Here is a 23251-nt window from a genome sequence, read left to right as displayed (position 1 = left end):
TGTAAATTGGGCAAGTTCCCAGTTGTTTAGAGATAGATATTGTGGTAAGAAGGGGGCAAACCTCTGATCATGGGTTTCCAATTGGATTGAAACTTCAAAGAGCAATTCTCTGGCCTTAGTAAAAAGCATATTTTTTTTTGTTTATGGGGAGTGTTAGGGGATCTGAAAATGTTTGAAAAAACTTTTTATTCTTGATCAGTTTAAGCCTGACATCTGTTAAGCCCTTGGGATAAGAGGAACTTATTGTATAAATTTGCTTGTGGGGATATTAAACCCCAAAGTACTTTTTTTTTCAGTTGGCTTAGATCTTGTGTTCATACCTCTTGGACTAAGGGAGTCAATACAGAAAAAAATTTTCAAAATGACACCTGAGAATGACCAATAAACTTTTTTTTCTGAATGAGTTGAAACTTAAAACTTTCATTCCATATGACACAAGATTCCTAACATACAGGAATAATCTAACTTAGAGGCATAGGGTCCAAAAATGGACAAGTATTTTTCTGATCAGCTTTAAACTGATATCCCTAAGTCTTTAGACCATAAAGACCTATATGCCCCCCAAAATTGGACCAGAAAAGAAATCTTTTCTAATTGAGGCATGTATGACCCAAAATTTGGGCCTGAAAATGATCCAGTAAATTTTTTTTTCATTTGGCTTTAAGCTCTAAAAGATTGTTACCTGGACTAAAGGGAAAAAATATATTTTTTTTTTATAGCAAGAAGGTAGTTATGGGATCGAGAAATGGGCCTTCTTTGTCCCTGATTATTTTGAAACTTGCCAGCATAAATCCCTGGGCAAGGGGAACCCTTTGTAAAAATTGAGGAAGAAAGATATTGTCTCCTTCTAATAGGATGAAAAAAATCCAAAAAGCCTGAGACTTACACCCATAAACTCATGGGCCAAGTGATGCAACAAATAGGTTGAAGTAACAACCCTTTAAGAACTGGTAGCATTATTTTTTTTCCTATGGGACTGAAGCAATTGAACATCCTTGAGCCAAGAGTATCCCAAATGTGTCCAAAAATGGGCCCTGAAACATTTTTATTTCTGATTTGCTTCAAACTTTAAGGGTTCATACCTGGTTTAAAGGGAAAATGTATCTTTGTTTAGAGGGTAGATTGGGGGGAGAGGTCTAAAAGGGGACCAGTAATGGACCCAAAGCTGTGTTGCTTCTGATCAGTTTGACAATTAAAGCCATGCATTCTTTGACCAAGGGGATCTAATTTAAAAAGACCGAATGGGCCCAAAAGATAGCACAACTTTTTTTCTAAAAAAAAATTGATAGGGAGTGAGGACCCCTAAAACTGGTAGGGCTACCAGAAAAGATACATCTTTTTTGGTTTGATAGCCAAGACTGAGTTTGTTTTGTCTCAGAAAAAAAAGTTTGGAAGAATGGAAAGATAATCCTAAGAACCTAGACTATAGCATTGGAAACCTAAAGTGGTGACAATGATTCGGCATGATTTTGAAACATGGGCACTTTAGAAGACAGAGGAGGATTTGTTCCATGTTTTCCAGAGAAATGATCCATGGATAGGTTTGGTTAATTATTTGACTTAACCTATAACAAATGGCAACTGTTAAAAAAAATGTGGTTCTATCCCATCTAAGGCTATAATGACGGGAAGGTTAAAATGGAATATCCTTTGCAGAAGAAGAATGACAGACTGTCATAGATTTTTCTTTCTGACCACCCATCTAGGGCCAAACAGTTGGTCCAAAATGGGATGAGAAGAGTTCATAAGGAACAATTTAATGGAACTTGCATTTTTTTTGGGGGGGGGGAAGGTGCAAAGAATCAAGCTTTGAATAGATTGGGGTAGAGTAAGAGCTTGTGTAGCTGTGTTGGCCTTGGAGGTGATTGAAAAATGAAGCTCTTAGGCCCTATGTTGAACAACCCATCCCCCTCACCCGCAATTGATCTTTTTGCTATACAATATGGTCCTCTTGTCCGAGGACCTTCCGTAGGTGTAAGCTTCATATTGTTTGGAAAGAAATAGTTTTTAACCTAGCTTGGAATTTTTATTCCAAGCTATGGGGAAAAAGCTTGGCCTATTTTGGGGAATAATGTCCCCGACCTAATTTTTTCTTCATTAGGGTTCCCTTCACCTAAGAAATTGCATATGCAAGCTACATGCCATTTTAAAACAATTTTTTTTTTAGCCTTTGTCTCTTTTTTCAATATTTATCTTTGTATCAGGGTCCCAAGGATCGACCCTGGACTTTATGATGTATATTTTGAAGCTGCCTAAAAGCAGTTTTTAGTCCTTTTTTAGTTCTATTTTTGATCCCAACCTATTTATTTTTACGTATTAGGGCTTTCTTTGCACAAGAAACTACAGAAATGGGCTTCAAGTGATTTGGGATTTAAAGTGTTTTGGTCCTTTTTAGTGTAATTTTTTTTTCGATTTCTTTGAGGTTACCTTGGCCCAAACATAAATTTCAAGAGTATTAAAAAAAATTGCTCATTTGTCGGGGGCTTATGCCTCCCACTGGAAAACCCCCTGGTACCACATCAAGATTTGCAAGATTGCCATTTTCTTATAAATAGTTTGAAGCATATAATATATATGCATGCCTATTGGGATGATATGATCCAATCAGTCCCAGAGGCAAGGTGCCTAGAGTATGCTATGCAAATTGCCCATTGTTAACAGATAAAGTTAATAGTTGAAAAAGGGTCGGAAAATATTGGCAATCTATTTTGCTTCAGATTTTCAGGCATCCCTTCCATTGGCTAATATATCACAAAAAAGGCCCAGATATTTTTTCTGATTACCTTGAAACTTATATCCTAAAGTTGTTGGCCAAGGGGACCCCAGTGTAAAAAAGTATAATAGATATTGGTTTAGCTGAAAAATTGGGCCCAAAAATTTTATTTCTGAGCAAATTGTAATTTCCATTCATAAGTTCTTGAGCTTGGGGGTGAGAACCTATTGTTAAAAAAAGCTGGATATTATATCCAGAGGCATTAATGTTAAACATTCATATTATTTAAGTAAAATGGATATCCAGAGATCTTGACCTGGTCTCATGAGTGTTTCCAGGTGCAAAGAAAGACCCAGGAACGTGGTTGGTTGCTTAGAAGGGACTCAGGATTAGAAATTGATAGGTCTGTTGACTTTTTCAAAGATTAAAAACGACTGAAGGGCAATCAGCCCCCTCCCATGTTGTTTTTTGCCCTTAAGCACCACTGGAATTCTTCATGTCATCAAATAAAAACTGTATAATAGCTATTTTGCTTAGAATGGCTGATAATTATATTGAATAAAATTATCTCTTGACATAACATGTTACTGTACCAAAATTTGAAATTTTTGTTTATTGTCAATGCTTTTGATCAAACAATTTGGGGTAATGAACAGTAGTAAGGAGCAACCCAGCTCAATAGTAACCAAAGCTCTAACAAATGGAATTTTGACACCAATAGTTATATCGAAAGAATCGCATTTTTATGCTAATTTTAAAATTTTAAATATGCAAGTTTTATCAAGATTAGTTTTACCCATAAAAAGTTAGGAGCCTGGGAAAATTTGTCTTATCAAACAGTTTGTGGTAACGAACTGTAGTAAGGAGCAACCCGGCTCAATAGTAACCAAAATTCTAAAAAAATCGAGTTTTGATACTAATAGCTACATCAAAAAGTATAAATCTTTTAAGTCAAAAGTTTAGCCTTACCCATCAAAAGTTACGAGCCTGAGAAAATTTGCCTCATTTTAGAAAATAGGGGGAAACAACCCCTAAAAGTAATATAATCTTAACGAAAATCACACCATCAGATTCAGCGTATGAGAGAACCCTATTGTAGAAGTTTCAAGCTCCTATCTAAAAAAATGTGGAATTTTTCATTTTTTTGCCAGAAGGCAGATCACGGATGCGTGTTTATTTGTTTGTTTGTTTTTTTTTTCCCCAGGGGTGATTGTATCGACCCAGTAGTCCTAGAATCTCGCAACAGGACTCATTCTAACGGAAATGAAAAGTTCTAGTGCCATTTTTAAGTGACCAAAAAGATTAGAGAGCACCTAGGCCTCCTCCCACGCTAATTATTTTGGTTGAGGGGGGGGGGTGAGAAGAGGGGAATATGTGGGGGAACTTTCCTTGGAGGAATTTATCATGCAGGAAGAAATTTTCCATGAAGGGAACGCAGGATTTTCTAGCATTATTAAAAAAAAAAAACAATGGAAAAATAAATATAAAAAAGTTTTTTCAACTGAAAGTAAGGAGCAGAATTAAAACTTAAAACGAACAGAAATTATTACGCATATGATGGGCTCACCTCCTCCTAATGCCTCGCTCTTTATGCTAATTTTTTTTTAGTAATTTCAACTATTTATTCTACGGCTTTTGTGATTCAGGGGTCATTTTTAAGAAATTGGGACAACATTTAAGCTTTAGTGTAAAGAGCGAGGTACTAACGAGTGGGTGAACCCCCTCATATGCGTAATAAAAAAATGAGAATACAGAAGTTCTTTACGTAAGCTAATTTATAAGTTACGTATATCTTTTACTAATAAAAATATTCGTAAAAAATTAAAAGTTCTAGTTGCCTTTTTAAATAACCGAAAAATCGGAGGGCAATTAGGCCCCCACTCCTTTTTTCTCAAAATCATTCGATCAAAACTATGAGAAAGCCATTTAGCCAAAAAAAAAAAAAAATGCAAATTTCGTTTTAATTATTCATCTGCGGAGAGCCAAAATCAAAACATGCATTGATTCAAAAACGTTCAGAAATTAAATAAAAAAAAAACAAGTTTTTTGTTTTTTTAATTTAATTTAAGAAAATAGGGGCAACATCCTAAAGTCATAGTTTCTTAACGAAAATCACTTCACCAGATTCAGTGTATCAGGGAACCCTACTGTTGAAGTTTCAAGCTCCTATCTACAAAAATGTGGAATTTTGTATTTTTTCGCCAGAGACAGATCATAGATGTCTCTGGGACATATGCTGATCAGAAACAACAATTTTTAAAGCCCTCCCCAAAATAGCATTCTAAGCCTTCTTGCCTTTTACCTAAAATTCTGAATTCGATCTCAAGCCTATCCCTAAATGTTGCAGAGGAAGTAGTTTGAACACTTTTTTTGTACTCAGGTTCCAGAGTTGTTTCAGCAATATACATTTGGGGAACCCTGAACAAAATCTTAGCCTAAGGAACGATTCCTAAGAGTTCCAAAGTGATCGGACTACCATGATCAAACATGTCTGCATTTTCTACGAAACATTTTACGTTTACAATGAGTAATTTGTGTCATTTGAGGGAATTTTCTCGGACTGTAGGGTTGATGTTGACCCCGGAGGCATACCTGTTAAACCTCTACTATTCTGAGCAAATTGGCCATTTCAAAATTTTCATCTGGTACTATTTGGGTAATGTGGATTACAGAGACCATATTAGACGCACACTTTCTAACCGTGGAATATGATGGCCCAATTTCTTGTGCTATGCTGTCCATTTCTTCCCAATTTTTTTTTGGCAGTAAACTTACCGAAAGAAATTAGTGACATCTCATTTTGTTAAATTTTATATTTCTGTGAAAACTCCAAAATACCTCTTTTTAAAGCAAATGTAAGTGTCATTATTTTTAAAACAACTATAAATTTGAGTGCTGGTGGGAGAGAAATAGTCTAAAGGTAGGATCAAAGAAGATTAAAAAAAAAAAAATGAATGACAACCCTTGAAATACTTGTTCGCAACGTTATTTATCCTCCGCAGAATGTTTTCATGACGTCATTCCAGCAGAATGCCCAAATACACCATTAATTATGATCTCACTTCAGCCGAATGCCCAAATACATGATTGATGACGTCATTTGAACAAAATGCATATTGTAATTTATCGTGACGTCATCCAGTGAATAAAACTAGCTGCACTGATTGAATTTGTTCAGTATTGGTTAGTCAATAGAACAATGCGTTCATTTGTTAAATATACTGTTCCTGTAGTATATGCTGGAGTATTATGGTGGACGATTAAATGGTGGACGGCTAAGGAAGAGCCTTTTTTTAGTTCAGATTCAAAAAAGGAAAAATGTAACGCTTTAAAGGCTTTATCTGAAACTGGTGCTGAAAAGAAAGGACTTGAATACCAGAATATCCGCATGGCCAAGAGGGATTTACCCTTCTTTTATGTGCCTGGAAAGCCAAAAGGATTTGATAACTGTGATGAGGTCTCGTGCTATGCAAACTCAGCTGTTCAGTGTCTCTTTAGCTTGCATGTTAATTTTTTCAAAGTTCTTCCCAAAATACGAGGCCCCATTTCCGACGAATTAGAAGAACTTGCATTTTCATCTCTTGAGAAAACGGAATCAACGAAACAGCTTAGAAAATTATTTCCGTCTGAGTATGGTTTTGCAGATTCAGTCCGTCAGTGCATGACTAAATTTTGGGAAACTTTGTTTGATTGTGTTGATAATGAAAACAGGCAGATCAGTGCCAACCCATTGACATATCGGAGTCCGCTTACTGAAATTTTTCATTTTGAAAACCGAAAATATTTGGTATGTGACATCTGCAAATGGAGTGAAATTGAAGATGATCAGACTTGTAGGAAACTTCTTAACTTAACAGTTCCAGAATACGTTGAGTCTTGGCGTCAGATTCCTTGGATTAGGGTTCTTAATCCCTATCTTGACAGAAATTGCCCAAATGGACATGAGCTGACTTCTCAAATAGTATTTACCCAAACCAGTCCCTTTCTTGCTGTGGCTTTGAATAGAAATTTATCTGGTGTGAAAAATAATGCCAGTATTGTACATTTTGATTTTGATAGAATCAATTTGAAAGTTGCAAATGATAACAGCGCTAAGGATAGCTGTTACCATGACCTCTTGTTATCATCAGTCAATTATAAAGCTATTGCTATTGCAGTACACTTGAATTCATTCGATGTTGGTCATTATATTGTATATCGAAGGACACCTAGAGGTGGCTGGTATCGCTGTAACGATTCGGAAGTTAAAGAGGTTGATTTTAACGATTTTGATACCATAGATCCATATTTTGTAGAAAAAATGACTTTTCTAGTCCTTGAGAAGTGTTAAAGGTTTTGAAAAGCCCTATAACCAATTCCTGTTCTGGGTATCTAGCGTCACTAGTTGGGAAATATTAAAGTGTTTGACTCATGCTGAATAAGTATTTCGTCTGTGTCCTTTCTGTTTTTCCTTTTCTTATACTCCTCTTTAGTGTATTTTTGTTATATATAGAGGGTAACAATAAATTATTATCATTATTTTATATCTGTAATTCATTAAGATAAAATTATTTATATAAAGGTATATAGATCGATAGATAATAGATAGACAGATATACAGATGGCTTCAACTTTTCAAAACTAAATAAGCTTTTTCAATATTACTTTTCAATAGCCTAGACTTAGCTAATCTCTCAAACAAGCCAAATATTCGCTTTGATGCGGTGATCCGCACCAAAACATATGAACTGATAACTTGGTATTTTTATTCGCTAAATGAGCAAGTAGCATTCTTTTATTAATACCTTATGAGCAAGACGTACCACTTCCTTATTCATCTTGAGTCCAACTCTTGTCTATGCACCCTATTCTTCCTGGCTTAGTAAAGAAGTTCTGATTTCACCCAATTCCATGTTTCCTACTACTCAGAAGCCCTCGGAGGTATATCTACATGTAGAATTGGAAGGGCCGAAGTCCTACAGAAGCCCTCTCAAGCCTGAAAAATTATCCTTAGCATACTTTTATTTGCAAAAGACTTATTTGTAATCGGTTTCTCGATCACTCTGGAAACCCCCTTCCGTGTAATTTTTTCCCTGTAGGTGTTCTTATGACAAGATATTTGGGTCATCCTCTCAGAAAAATCGGATCGTATTTAGAGCCTTAAATAAAGACCATATAGAATTTCTGTTCTGGGGGGAAGGAGGTTTGTTCGGGGGAGGGGTACAAAAAACTTAAACGCATTAAAAAAAAATTTTTATGCATCTTTGTTACTTTTTTACGATTCAAAAAAAACATTCAGGGGGGGGGGGGGTCAAACCCGTTACCCGACCACGGATACAGCCTTGCCTGACACCATGAAATGGGAATTAGCTCTCATTTTTCTTTCTTTTTTCTTTTTTTTTATGAACGCTGCGATCTTTTTCTGGTAAGGATCGCGATTACTAAAATTTATGCTGCCTTCCTTAAACTTTTCTCTAGAGAGTTAGGACTGGCTCTGGAAGCTGAAAAGCACAAAGAGGGCACTAGATTTTCATTTCATTTCGTTCTACAAAGTTTGATTCTCCCACATAAAAAAACTAGTTTTTTTATCTGAAAGTAAGGAGTGACATTAAAACTTAAAACGAACAGAAATTACTCCGTATATGAAATGGGTTGTCCCCTCCGCAATCCCTCGCTAATTACGCTAAAACTTTTAATTGTTTTAAAAAGCAGAATTGTGGCAAAGAGTCAAACTTTAGCGTAAAGAGCGAGGGACTGCGGAGGGGACAACCCATTTTATATACGGAGTAATTTCTGTTCGTTTTAAGTTTTAATGTCGCTCCTTACTTTCAGATAAAAAAACTATTTTTTTTATGTAATTTCTGAACGTTTTTGAATTAATGCATGTTTGATTTTGGCTCTCCACATATAAATTATTAAAATGAAATTTGCATATTAATTCCTTTTTTTGGCTAAATGGCTTTCTCTTAGTTTTGATCAGACGATTTTGAGAAATAGGGGATGGGGAAGGAGGCCTAGTTGCCATGCAATTTTTCGGTTACATAAAAAGGTAACTATAAATTTTAATTTTTAACGAATTTTTTTATTAGTAAAAAATATACTTAACTTAAGAATTAACTTAGGTAACAAACTTTTATATTCTTAAATTTTTATTATGTATATGAGGGGATTTGTACCCTCGCTAATACCTCGCTCTTTACACTAAATCGTAAGTTTTGTCCCAATTCTTTAAGAATGACCCCTGAATCAGAAAGGCCGTAGAATAAATAGTTGAAATTACTAAAAATACTATAGTATAAAGAGCGAGGTATTTACCTCGTCCTAAATACCTCGCTCTTTATGCTAAAGTATTTTTAGAACCCCTCATATGCGTAATAATCTCTGTTCGTTTTAAGTTTCAATGTTACTCCTTACTTTCAATTGAAAAAACTTTTCCATGTTTATTTTTTCATTGTTTTTTATATAGTAATTTTAGAAAATCCTGCGCCCTTTTCATTGAATTTCTGTTCCCGCATAACATATTTCTCCAAGGAAAGATCCTCCCACATAGCCCCCTCCCCTCAACCCCACCCCCAAAACCAAAAAAAATCCCCTGAAAACGTCTGTACGCTTCCCAATTACTATTATTATATGTAAACACTGGTCGAAGTTTGTAACTTGCAGCCCCTCCCCCAGGGACTGTGGGGGAGTAAATCATTCCCAAAGACATAGTTATAATGATTTTTCACTATGCGGAAAAAAATGGCAATCTCAAAATTTTGATCCGTTGACTTTGGAGAAAAATGAGCGTGGGAGGGGGCCTAGGTGCCCTCCAATTTTTTGGTCACTTAAAAAGGGCACTAGAACTTTTCATTTCCGTTAGAATGAGCCTTCTTGCGAAATTTTAGGACCACTTGGTCGATACGATGACCCCTGAAAAAAAAAAAAAAAAAAAACAAACAAACAAATAAACACGCACCCGTGATTTGTCTTCTGGTAAAAAATACGAAATTCGACATTTTTGTAGATAGGAGCTTGAAAATTTTGCTATAGGGTTCTCTGATACGCCAAATGCGATGGTGTGATTCTCGTTATGATTCTATGACTTTTAGGGGGTGTTTTCTCCTATTTTCTAAAATAAGACAAATTTTCTCAGGCTCGTAACTTTTGATTGGTAAGACTAAACTTGATGAAACTTCAGTGTTCGGACTCGCCTATAAATTCCAATAAATTCCTATATTTTAATGCACTCCTATAAAATGCCTATATTTTGGCTAAAATCCTATTATTCCTATATTTTCGGCTGAAGAGCACTAAGAACATTGCTCATAATTTGCAATTTTCTGTCTTTTGGTGTAGATTGATAATTAATTACAACTGTTGAGCTGTTTGAACTTGCTAATGCTTTGTGGTGGGCTTAGTAAGCTGCTTCTGCCTGGGCTATGCTGTTGTGTTGAATTAGTAGCCTATGTTTTGTTTTTTGTCATGTTGGGCCTGTCCGAAATGAGCGAAGATCAGTATATAGGCTTGCAGTCTCTGCTTAATGAGACTGGAGTTCTTGCGACTTATGTGTTTCCTGGCTGAACGCTGGCTGGCTGATGTGAATACGGCCCAGTTATTCAAATGGGCTATTCTAAGATACTTGCTAATCGAGGGAAGTATAATAGACGTGCACTGGGTAGGCTATATGCTACATTCTGTGATCAATCAGTCCTTTATCTATCTGGTCTTTATCCCCTTCTAAAGAAAAATGATGCTAATCAGATTCGGACTTTTTATTTCAGATATTGTAAATTTTTACTTTATCTCCCCCCTTGGTATAGCAATGGTAAGATAATTCGTAGGTTTGATGTCCCTGATAGAAGTGCAAAGTTGGCCCTCCTACATGGAAGGTTGTCGGAATCAGCTTTTTATCGTTTATCGCCTCATCATCCTTTGGTCCGTCTGTTTGGTTAATCTCATTGTAGCATAGTGTTTTTATGGTATTAACCAAGTGACATATAGCAATTGCAAATTCTGTCTGTCTGTCGGTCCTGGTTTTGCTACTTTAGGCACTTCCAGGTAAGCTAGGACGATGAAATTTGGCAGGCTTATCAGGAACTGGACCAGATTAAATTAGAAACAGTCGTTTTCCCGATTTGACCACCTGGGGTTGGGGAGTGGGCGGCCCGTTAATTCAGAAAAAATAGAAAAATGAAGTATTTAACTTACGAACGGTTGATCAGATCTTAATGAAATTTGATTTTTAGAAGGATATCGTGTCTCATAGCTGTTATTTTAAATCCCGACCGAATCTGGTGACATTGGGGGAGTTTTGAGGGGGAAACCTAAAATCTTGGAATACACTTAGAGTGGAGGGATTGGGCTGAAACTTGATGGGAAAAATAAGCACAAGTCCTAGATACATGATTGACATAACCAGAACGGATCCGCTCTCTTTGGGGTAGTTGGGAGGGGGGGTGATTCTGAAAAGTTAGAAAAAATGAGGTATTTTTAACTTACGAACGGGTGATTGGATCTCAATGAAATTTGATATTTAGAAGCATATCGTGTCTCAAAGCTCTTATTTTAAATCCCGACCGGATCTGGGGACATTGGGGGGGAGTTTGGGGTGACCTAAAATCATGGAAAACGCTTAGATTGGAGGGATTGGGCTGAAACTTGGTGGGAAAAATAAGCATAAGTCCTAGATACATGATTGACATAACTAGAACGGATCCGCTCTCTTTGGGGTAGTTTTGGGGGGGGGGGTTGATTCTGAAAAATTAGAAAAATGAGGTATTTTTAACTTACGAACGGGTGATCGGATCTCAATGAAATTTGATACTTAGAAGGATGTCGTTTCTAAACGCTTTTATTTTAAATCACCACCGGATCTGGTGCCATTGGGGGGGGGGGGGCTAAAATCATGGGAAACGCTTAGAATGGAGGGATCGGGATGAAACTTGGTAATTTATGTGACCAGGCATCCCACGCCATCTACCATAGATCTGATCCCGAGGACTTCCGAATCCTATATTTGGCCTATATTTGGGCCCGGGAAATCCTATAAAAATAGGACAGAGCCTATAATTTGAAACGAACCGACCTGTCCGAACCCTGAAACTTATATATTTAAAACCAGCATTAAAATGCGATTCTTTTGATGTAGCTATTGGTATCAAAATTCCATTTTTTAGAGTTTCGTTTACTATTGAGCCAGGTCGCTCCTTACTACAGTTCGTTACCACGAACTGTTTGATTCTTCAAGACGCTATCAAGTTCTTCCATTCCATTCAAATTTTGATTTGTCTTCTAACCATAGATTTCATTGTGCAACATATTCATTGGAAATTCAGTCTGATCCTCGCAGTCGCTTGTTCCATGCCTTCTGCATTTGCTCTTTGGAACCATTCATCATCTTGTGTAATTTTACATGCGTCGTAGATACTAAAAGCGATACTACCCAAAAAAAATGATGTAATTTGCTCTTTAAATGAATTTGAATACGACTTCATTCCGACGTGCATTCGAAGCCAATTTTCAAACAAAACGGAGCTGTTTCGAGAAAAAATACTTAAAAAATATATAGATATACCTGGCACGTACGCAGGGGGGCCTTCGGCCCCCCCGAAATTTTGTGATATATTTAATTTCCCCATGGTTTCTGGGGATTTCTGGCAAAAGTAGGATATTTTTTCAGAATCTAGATACATGTGTGAAGCCTTTTTTGGTGGATTTTAGAGCATGCAATTACCCGGTCAAGTCACTGCCCAATTATTAACCCATTTTCTGTCTAACTTTTTACCTTCTTTGAAGTAATTAGCAATTGTACTGTTTTTTTTTTTTTTTTTTTTTTTTTTTTTTTTTTTTTTTTTTTTTTTTTTTTTTTTTTTTTTTTTTTTTTTTTTTTTTTTTTGTAAAGAGAGTTTGCTTTCCACAGCAAAATAGAATTATCCTTGGTATTAGGGCATTTATCCCCCCTTTTCAGGATAAAGTACAGCTTTTAATGGATCAATTTGGAAACTATCATTCTTCATTAAAATCTACGTTTTTGCAATAGAAGAACTACCCATCACAGCACCCATATTCCACTGTTAACCCTAAAATTTCCCTTTCAATGGGATATAACAGATTAATCACTGGTTCTAAATCGCTATGAACATAACCTGAGCCTAAAACGTACTTTTGAGGCTTCAGTTTTCTTCCTCCCATCCGGTACAATACTACAGATTAAAGTTAATCTGTATTTTCCGATATACGTGCTTTTTGCATTAGTAAATAAAAAAGTGCTACTTTATATCTGCTGTTTCGAAGATTTTGGCCCCCCCCCGAAAAAAATTCTACGTACGTGCCTGAGATACACAATTATTACTCGTTTAAAGAGAGTACATATATGAGTAGACAATGCCTCTTGTACAGCAACAAGAGAAAAGGGAGCGATATCAACTGTATTTCAACACTCAAAACACAAAACCCAACCCACTTGAGCTAAAGTAATGAATCAAGGAAGCAAGCGTCCCCTCAATGCTTTTATACTTTGATGTGTAATACAGGAAAAAGTCAATTGGCTTTTCGTTAATAAGATTTTTCTAGCAAAACCTTCAAGGCTTCTATCAAAATTAAATAAAAGAAAAAAGTTTTTTTAACTGAAAGTAAGGAGCGACAGTAAAACTTGAAACGAACATAAATTACTTCGTATATGGAAGGGGCTGCTCCCTCATTAATACTCCGCTCTTTACGCTAAACTTTGAACTCTAAAGTTTGACTCTTTCTCTCAACTCTATTCTTTAAAACAGTAAAAAACTTTAGCGTAAAGAGCGGGATGTTAATGAGGGAGCAGCCCCTTTCATATACGAAGTAATTTCTGTTAGTTTTAAGTTTTAATGTCGCTCCTTACTTCAGTTAAAAAAAACTTGTTTTTTTTATTTAATTTCTGAACGTTTTTGAATTAATGCATATTTTGATTTAGGCTCTCCGCAGATGAAAAATAAACGAAATTTGCATATTTATTTTTTTTGGCTAAAAGGCTTTCTCGTAGTTTTGATCGAAAGATTTTGAGAGAAAAATGAGCTAGGGAGGAGGCCTAGTTGCCTCCCAATTTTTTGGTTACTTAAAAAGGCAACTAGAACTTATAATTTTTTACGAACGTTTTTATTAGTAAAAGATATGCGTAACTTACAAATTAGCTTACGTAACGAACTTCCGTATTCGCATGTTTTTATTATGTATATGAGGGGGTTCACCCCCACGTCAGTACCTCGCTCTTTACACTAAAGCTTTAATTTTGTCCCAATTCCTTGCGAATGACCTCTGAATCACAAAGGCCGTAGAATAAATAGTTGAAATTACTAAAAATACTTAAGCGTGAAGAGCGAGGTATTAGGAGGAGGTAAACCCCTCATATGCGTAATAATTTCTGTTCGTTTTAAGTTTTAATGCTGCTCCTTACTTTCAGTTGAAAAAACTTTTTCATATTCATTTTTTCTTTTTTTTTAAAAAATAATGCTAGAAAATCCCGCCCTCCCTGCATGGAAATTTTCTTCCCCCATGACAAATTCCTCCATGGAAAGTTCCCCCAACATAACCCCCTATTCTTAACCCCTCTCCCAACCAAAGAATCCCCCTGAAAACGTCTGTACACTTCCCAATAACCATTACTATCTGTAAGTACTGGTCAAAGTTTGTAACTTATAGCCCCTCCCACGCGGACTGAGGGAGATAATGTCGTCCCCAAAGACATAATTATAAGGTTTTTCGACTATGCTGAATAAAATAGCTATCTCAGAATTTTGATACGGTGATTTTGGGAAAATAATCAGCGTGGGAGGGGGCCTAGGTGCCCTCCAATTTTTTGATCACTCATAAAGGGCACTAGAACTTTTCATTTCCGTTAGAATGAGCCCTTTCGCAATATTCTAGGACCACTGGGTCGATACGATCACCCCTGGAAAAAAAAACAAATAAACACGCATCCGTGATCTGCCTTCTGGCAAAAAATACAAAATTCCACATTTTTGTAGATAGGAGCTTGAAACTTCTACAATAGGGTTCTCTCATACGCTGAATCTGATGGTGTGATTTTCGTTAAGATTCTATGACTTTGAGGGGGTATTTCCCCCTTTTTTCTAAAATATGGCAAATTTTATCAGGTTCGTAACTTTTGATGGGTAAAATTAAACTTGATGAGACTTATATATTTAAAATCAGTATTAAAATGCGATTCTTTTGATGTAGCTATTGGTATCAAAATTCCCTTTTTTAGAGTTTTGGTTACTATTGAGCTGGGTCGCTCCTTATTACAGTTCGTTACCATGAACTGTGTGATTTGTGGTGTCTTTTTTTCAAAAAAAAAAAAAAAAAACAGAAACGGAAAAAAAAAAACAGAAACAGGTCCGTCAAAAACAGTGACCTGTTTCTACTTTCTTTTCTGTTTTTTGAAAGAAAAAACATCTATTTTGGCAGCTCTTTTTATCTTTCTTTTTTTATCTTCCTCATTTTGCACGCAGTCATCTATACTGGGCGATTATACGCCGTAATTCCTAAGCTTGTATAAATAAACCATCTTGATACCATCCCGTATCCACTACTCCATCTTATTTTTAATCAAATACATGCGCATACAATACGACTCGAAACTGCACAAGTGATTCTAAAACCTATTAGAGGACCTGGGCATAAGACGATTTCGTTCTTGCCAGCTCAAGATGTTGAACAACAGAGTATGAAATAAAAGTAACAAACTTTTCTTTTAAATTAAATTTAAAAAAAAAACAAGTTTTCTTAACTGAAAACAGGAATCGAGATTACAAATGAAAGCGAACAGAAATTATTTGATATATGAAAGGGGGTGTCCCCTCTTCAACGCCTCGCTCTTTACGCTAAAGTTTTTTTTTTATTAATTTAAGTTGTAAGATATAACAAAGAGGCAATGTTTAGCGTAAAGAATGAGGCGTTGAGGAGGGGAAAGCCCCTTTCATAGAAGCAATAATTTCTGTTCGTTTTAAGTTTTAATGTCGCTCCGTAGTTTCAGTGAAAAAACTTTTTTTTTTTATTTAATTTCTGAGCGTTTTTTAAATCATGCAGCTTCAAATTTGGCTCACCGTATATGAATAATCAAAACAGAATTTGCATATTAATTTTAGCGAAGTTTCCCGTCGTGTAAAATTTTCTCTGGAAAGAAACTATCTTCCCAACGGGTGAATCTCCACATATAAAACCAAAATTATTTATTATATGTATGAGGGGGCTGTCCCCTCCTCAACACCTCGGTCCTCACGCTAAAGATTGACTTTCGTCCCAATCCTTTAAGAACTACTGAAACATAAGGGTTGTTTGAATAGAATGTTAAGAACCTTTCATAAAAGTACAGAAAAACTTTAGCATTGAAAATATTTTCAACTATATGTAGAATTCTGAAATGTTCCAAGAGAAAGTGTAAAATAATATTAACCATTCTTAAGTAGTGCGTATTGCACTATACTACTTATTGAAAAAACGAAATAAATAATTTTTAAATAATGCTGGGAAATCCTCTTCCATGGAAAATACCTTACCCTCACGGAAAATCCCTCCATGCAAAGTTTTTCCCAGTAAAATAACCCCCCTCTCCTTCACCAGGAGAATTCCCCCCAGACATTCCCATTCTAGCTGGAAATTACCCCTGGAAAATATCTTGCGGGCGATTCCGACTTAAATTTTTTCTTAGCCCACTTTATTTGAAAAAAAACTTTAATTCCTTATCGTTTTAAAATCATGCCAGAAATTCCCCCTTGGAAAATTCTTCTCACCAATACCCACCGCCTCCTATTAGAAAGGTAGGATCTCTCCTACGGAAAGATCACCTCTAGACAATTCCAACCCGGTAAATATTTTCCCCGCACAATTCCTCTTAATGTTTACATGTGAAACTGAGTCGGAAACTAGAAAGGAAGACAAATAAAAATAATTTTGTATAGGAATCTTGGAAAATTCCCCCAGTGTAAAATTTCCCTTGGGAAGTTCACCCCCCCCCCTCCAGAACTTCCCTCCCCACGGAAAATTACCCCCATAGACAATCCCTTCAGCAGAAAATTATCTCCCCTTTCCGGAAATGTCTGTATGCTTTCCCATGAAAATTTCGCGACTTACAAGCATCTCCCCAGGGGCTGTGGGGGTTATGTTGTCCTTAAAGACATAGTTAGGCTACTGGGCTTTTCACCTATACTGAACAAAATTGCTATCTCAGAATTTTGATCGGTCGACTCTTAGGAAAAAAGGTGGATGTGAAGGAAGTCAGTTGCCTTCAATCTTTTTGGTCACTTAAAAGGGCAATAGAACTTTTAATTTCTTTTCGAATGAGCCCTTTCTCGATATTTTAAGACTATTGATTCGATTCCATCACCCCTGAAAAAAAACAAACAAATAATACGTATCTGTGATCTTTCTTCTGGCCAAAAATACTTAATGCCACATTTTGGCAGCTGGAAGCTTGAAACTTCTACATCAGGATTCTCGGATACGGTTCTGTTTTCGACCAGCTTTAAAGTTAATATTGCAATAAGGCTGCAGGTTCTCAGTCTTTGGAGGATGTCTTGTTGTTAGACTAGAGCTTCTTCTTAGCTGAAAAAGCAGTAATTACAAGAGCTAGCTAAATAAAATATAAGTAAAAACTATGTCTCTAGTGCTGCCTCCACATCAGATGTAGTTTCAGCTCACCCATCACATACACTTTTCTCATCCAACTTATCAGGGTCATCCATATCAGACGCGGTATTAGCAATAGCCTCATTTATGACATTGGGTACATCATCTTCGTCTGATCTCTTGCTCTCTACTTGAGCCTTCTTCCAGTTCATCATCACTGAAATCAGATTCACATTTAACAACTTACTCTGCATCAATTTCTCCCCAGGACTTGACAGCATTGGTTACAGAAAGGTAAAGGAGGTAACCAAAGCATGAAGACCTTTCAATCCCCCCAAGGTAGCAAGCTTTAACAATAGCTTAAACGTAAGGAGGTGGTTGAACGGAAAAAACAGAAGACAGGTAAAAAAAACAGAAACGGTTTAACAGAAAAGAGAACAGAAACAGGTCCAACAAAAACAGATGTCCTGTTTCTGTTCTGTTCTGTTCTTTTTTTTTTTTTTTTTTTTTTTTTTTTTTTTTTTTTTTTTTTTTTTTTTTTTTTTTTTTTTTTTTTTACAGAAACAGGCTACACAAAAAAAAAGAAATAAAAACAGAAACAGTTCCCATACTTAGCCCGGGCCTGACGAGGGTTTTTCTAATTTCTTGTTGTCCTGTTATTCACCAAAAGGAGCTGCTCGATCTCAACCCAACGCAATGATAGGTCACATTTGATATCCTTTCGACCAATTTTTTGAGCAACCAATTCGACCTTTTTGAGGAGAGAGAAGTTCTTAAATTACAGTCATTGAGAATACGCCAGAAGGGGCTACTGGAATATAACCGTTAGTGTTCTTATTACCGCTGCTGTCCACCCAGGGTTCAAGCTACGCTTCCATCTTTAGTGCTCTCCAGGTCGATCCGACTGTCTGAAACACATGCAACATACACTTGTGGGTTTTGTCTGGGTTCATTGTTACATCCGTTAAACCGGCACTTTTATCGAAATTTTAACGTGTATTGGCCATTTAATAGTTATTATCTTATAGTTGTAAGACTTCAACATTGTAAATTTTATTTGTTTTTCAGGCTCCAAAAGCACTTGGCAAAATAGGAACACATGAATGATCTTTTCCTAATTGTTCTCATCGTGATGTAAGTCGGCTTGAATGTCCAGGATGTTCAAAACATTTTCGTCTCACGCATCGTTTTCCAGATACGCACTCGTGCATCAGCTACGTTCCTCCTAAATAATACATGCCAGAAACATCTAAATTGGTGCATAAGATCCAAGAGAAGGCCGTGCAGCTTAGTAGACCAAGGGTTGGAAAAAGCTCCAAAATGTCAGCTAAAGTGCGGTTAATGAAGATTAAACATAAAGCGATTGGATTGAACAACATTCGACAAGAGGAGAAAGTATTTTTTCTTGTGAAAAGTGAAAAAGGAGATATACCTGTTTTTGTGTCCAAATATCGGTCAGTTGGAAAGGCAGTCGATAGCATTGCATCTTTATGTAATGTTGTTAATAATAATCATAAATTGAATGTTCCAAAATTATGTCTCTTTAAGGAAGATACTAATCTGTATGACAGAGCTGGTGCCAAAATTATGGAATTGGTAGAGTCTGAACTTCTACATAGTGGCGATACCCTGAGCTTGAAATTAAATATTAGTGAATAAAAATGGATTCAGATCTAGATCCTTAATCAAATCTGGGAAGTCTTTTGATGCACCTATGCCCACCTATTCCCCTCTACAGGGCACTAGATGAACTTGGACAAACTTTGCATCATAAAACTGAAACTTCTCTTTAAGGGAGGTGGGAATCTGTGTGACAGAACTGGTGCCAAAATTATGGAATTGGTAGAGTCTGAATTTTTACATAGTGGCTGTACCCTTACCTTGAAATTATTTATTAGTGAATATACATAGTGGCGATACCCTCACTTTGAAATTAAATATTAGTGAATAAAAATGGATCCTTCCCAAAAGTGAAATTATCTTAAATTTGATTCATAGTTTTTCTATTTATAGTCTGTAAAAAAAATATATATATATATATTTAAATCTTTGAATTGTTTTGCCTTTTCAAACATATTGTTCTGCTCAGTCTTATCTGTAGTACGAGACTAAAAAAAAATTCACTTAAGTAGTTGTTCTTAGGAGAAATATTAATTTTTATTTAGCTTTCCTACCAAAGCTTTTTTTTTAGATGTATCCTACAGATATTGTGAATTTTGAAAGTGCACATTACTTTGTCTGTGTTTCTCTTTTTGTAAAATAAAGCTTCGTCTAATTCATATCCTTAACATCAAGTCAGTTTCATAACTGAAGCTCAATTTCGTAGCTTTCGTAGCTTTGTCGCGGTATTAGTCAACCAGAGCTCATCGAAACTGCTGGGCTGTTTTGTTTTTATAATCAATTCGCTACTATTTTTAAAAACAAGTCGAAAATGCATTAAAAATAACATATTAAGTGTTAACTGAAAAGATTCAAAAGTTGCTATTATGCAATTTTTCATCTGCATCATCAGTTTGGGTTACTTTAAGCAATAACACTAGAGAAACTGAGAGAAAGCGTTATGTTGGAAATTTTGCTGTGACGAGTAACTTAGACATGAGTAACCCCAGGAGTGGTGTTCAGGAAACACCACTCCTCAACAGATGCATTTATATTGCTAACAAATGCAACAAATGAATCCCTATCTAAAAATAATGTCCTAGTAGGAAATAATTCCTGGACTTTGAAGGGGCATATGACAATGTGAACCGCCAGATCCTTTTAGCTAAACTTGTAAGTCTTGGATTACCCCATAAGCTAGTATCCCCTATAAAATCTTTCATAGAAAATTGAAATTTCATTTTTTATTTAGGTTCAGCCTCCTCACCCAAAACTAAAATAACTAAAGGTCTGACACAGGATGCAGTCCTGAGCTGCCTCCTCTTCTCCCTATTTCTCTGGGTGATGAACCTCCCACACACCAATTTACAATGTGCTGATGATGTGGGATTATGGGCAACTGGCGAGACCTTTGAGATTGCATATTCAAAGTTGCAAAAGTCACTTTTACAATTTGAAAAAGTTTCTCAAACTTCTGATTTAGCCATTGCACCCACCCAATCAAAAATCATCCAATTCCACCGTAAGTGAAATAATGTTAATGCAAGACTAATTCTAAATGGAATAATTATTCCATAGGACGATCAAATTAATTACTTAGGTCTCACACTTCACCAAAAACTTAATTTGCATCTTCACATCACAAACACAATAAAAAAATGCCATAGAAAAATAAAAAGACTACTATCCACACCTTGGGGTTGTAATGAGAAAATTTTACTCCAATTTTCTGAATCACATATAAGACCCCATATTGATTTTGGGCTCATTGTTTATGGTGCTTGTGCAAAGAACCATATGTGCAAATTAAAATAACACAAATGATATAATCCGTCTCATATTTGGTCCTAGGAAACCAACAAGTACTAAGTTTCTTCTTAGAGAGTGGATTATCAACAATAATTGAAAGACGAAGATTTCTTTCATCTCATGAATAATCAACCTTTGATTGCTAATTTACAAAATAGTATAGTTTATTCTGACTCTCTGTCATGCCTAGAACTGCTGTCTTCAGCTTCTCAGTATAAGATGGATATAGACGCATTTCATTGTCTTAGCATTATTGATAAAATTGCTTCAAGAGGCTTAAGAACTCACTTTCAGTATGTTCCAACCCACCCAGGCATAACTCGGTCTGACTCAAATGGGCAAGATTTTCAGGCGTTTTCATATTAGTTCCCTAATTCAAGAGGCTCTGCTTCCTCTTCCCCTCTGCAGGTATTGTAATTCAAAAAATTAAACAATTTACCATTGTCTTTTTAAATGTAATATGCTTACTTCTGCACAGTATATCCTGCAATGTAAATTGTTAAAGTGCTTCAAGCACCAAAAAATCTCACTATCAGCTAAGAGTCTATCTGACTATACTTATACACAGGGCTCAGAACTCAATGTTTTGACTCCTAGAATCAAAAAATTAACTGAAAGAAATCTGAGCAGATTCAAGATAAATAAGAAGCTACCAATTCAGTAGTTTTGTTCATCTCACAGAGTGAATCAGAAGGAAAAGGGCTGAATAGTCTCGACTGAAAAGCCCTCGTTTGCCAAAACAGAAGAAGAAGAAGAATTAACAGATCTACAACCTGGACTGTCATATAAAACAAGAGCAGCTAAAGTGAAGGATATTGGCAATTCGTCTGAAGTAACGAAAATCCAAAATGAAGAAGAAAGAAAAGTTGGGGTAGGAGATTAGCGACAGTGGACTCAATACGTGCCAAATTGAAAATAATAGTTATGATAATTGGGTTTGGGATAAATAAGGTCATCAATGCTTTCCTTGCCTTCGTTAAAAAAAAATCAGGGCAAAATTTGACGTCCAACATTTTATAAAAGTTCCAAGCAATGAAGTAGCTATGAATATAATGTTTATGAACATTAGAGTTTATAAAGACGTTAGCCAAGAACATAATACTGCATCAGCCTCTGTTAAAAACAAAGATTTGGCGTTATGTTTTTCATAATGACGAAAGACAAGCCAAGGCAAAAGTTAAAGGTCCAATAACAAATAACGTTGTTTTACCAAGGTGGTAATTCTAATTTAATGTCATTTAAAATGTTTAAGGGGTTGATTGATGAAAATACCGCACGGATAATTGTGATTAGAAAACTAGTGAAAGTGAGAGTTGCAACAACTAAAAAAAACGGCATAGAACAAACAACAGAGAGAATCATTTTTGTTTCTACAAAATGTTATTTAACTTGCAAACGCCATAAAAGTAAAATATATGACGTAACCAAAGCCGTCTTCTATCAAAAACTCAAAATTTACAGTTTGATAAGTATAGTCTAAAACTTACCCGATAGTTTTTTTGTGATCATATCGTCAGTATCTATTGAAAAACAGGGTAACTAAAAAAAAAGAAGAAAATAACGTTCGGACAACTGCCCAAAAATCAAAAGTCCAATGCAATTTAGCATAAAAAAACATCACGAATCTGTTATGACAGGTAGGAAGTCGGGTTATGACTGGCAACTTTTATTAGGGCCTTACTATATTTATGTGTCCATTTTTAGAACATGAAAGATTAACACTAATAATGTTTACAGAACTAAAGGCTCTAACACTTTGCGTAAGAACAATTGAATGATAGAAATATTTTCTTTACTCTTGTGTTTTTTATGTCCTCTTGCCTCAGATTTTCAAAATACAGTATGATGCTGTTTATCTTGGAACACAGAGCCATTCAGGATACACAAAATTAACAATTTGTGGATTCTTGTATTTTTTTTAAAATTATGCTTTCTCTTCAAATTATGTGCAGTACGGGTCTGACGTTTTTAAATTAAAGACATGGACCTGTTACAAAACATAAATGGCTATTGCTGTATTTTAGCTTTGCAGAGGGTTCTCGCTACAACTGGGCCTTGAATACTTGGCTCGGCGCTCTTTTGAATCTAAAAGCGGGACTTCAACTGCCTAATTTCAGAACTCACTTCAATTCAAGACTTAGATAGCAGCCCGCTGTTACTGGTGCCCTAGGAAAAAAATAGGTCAAATGATGTTATAGCTTATTATTTTGGCTATTGGGAGAGGATGGAGGTAGCATATTATTCAAGGTTTGTTCCCAGTTTTCTTCCATCTGCATATTTTGAAAGAGCGAAATTATAAATTCTATGAGTCACCATTTTAAATTATGGAATTGTTTTGGTTTGATGTCTTATTTACTATATACCACAGATACCTCCTACATGATATGCCTCGTATATCGTATTGATGTATGTATATCTTTCCTATCCTACAATTTAAGAAAATGGTTGTGTTTTCTGGTGTTCATAGGCTATATGTGATGACATTAATGTACTCTAAAAACCTAAGAAACTGAGAATAGACAATAGAAGCCCTCAATTGATTGGTACCATAAGATTATTTCAGCGGAT

At 35.8% G+C, this 23251-nt stretch overlaps 1 long non-coding RNA gene across 1 annotated transcript in view; it reads left to right on the top strand.

Annotated features, from left to right (window-relative positions):
- Window positions 1-19554, top strand: part of LOC136027556 (uncharacterized) — a 28225-nt gene extending 8671 nt beyond the window's left edge. Inside the window, exon 2 of the long non-coding RNA XR_010617627.1 lies at window positions 18344-19554. This is a non-coding gene — a long non-coding RNA (uncharacterized LOC136027556). The remainder of the gene's footprint in view (window positions 1-18343) is intronic.
- Window positions 19555-23251: the final 3697 nt, after the last annotated feature.

Source organism: Artemia franciscana, chromosome 5 (assembly GCF_032884065.1).
Source record: "Artemia franciscana chromosome 5, ASM3288406v1, whole genome shotgun sequence".
Lineage (NCBI taxonomy): Eukaryota > Metazoa > Arthropoda > Branchiopoda > Anostraca > Artemiidae > Artemia > Artemia franciscana.
This window is presented reverse-complemented; position numbering and strand designations above follow the sequence as displayed.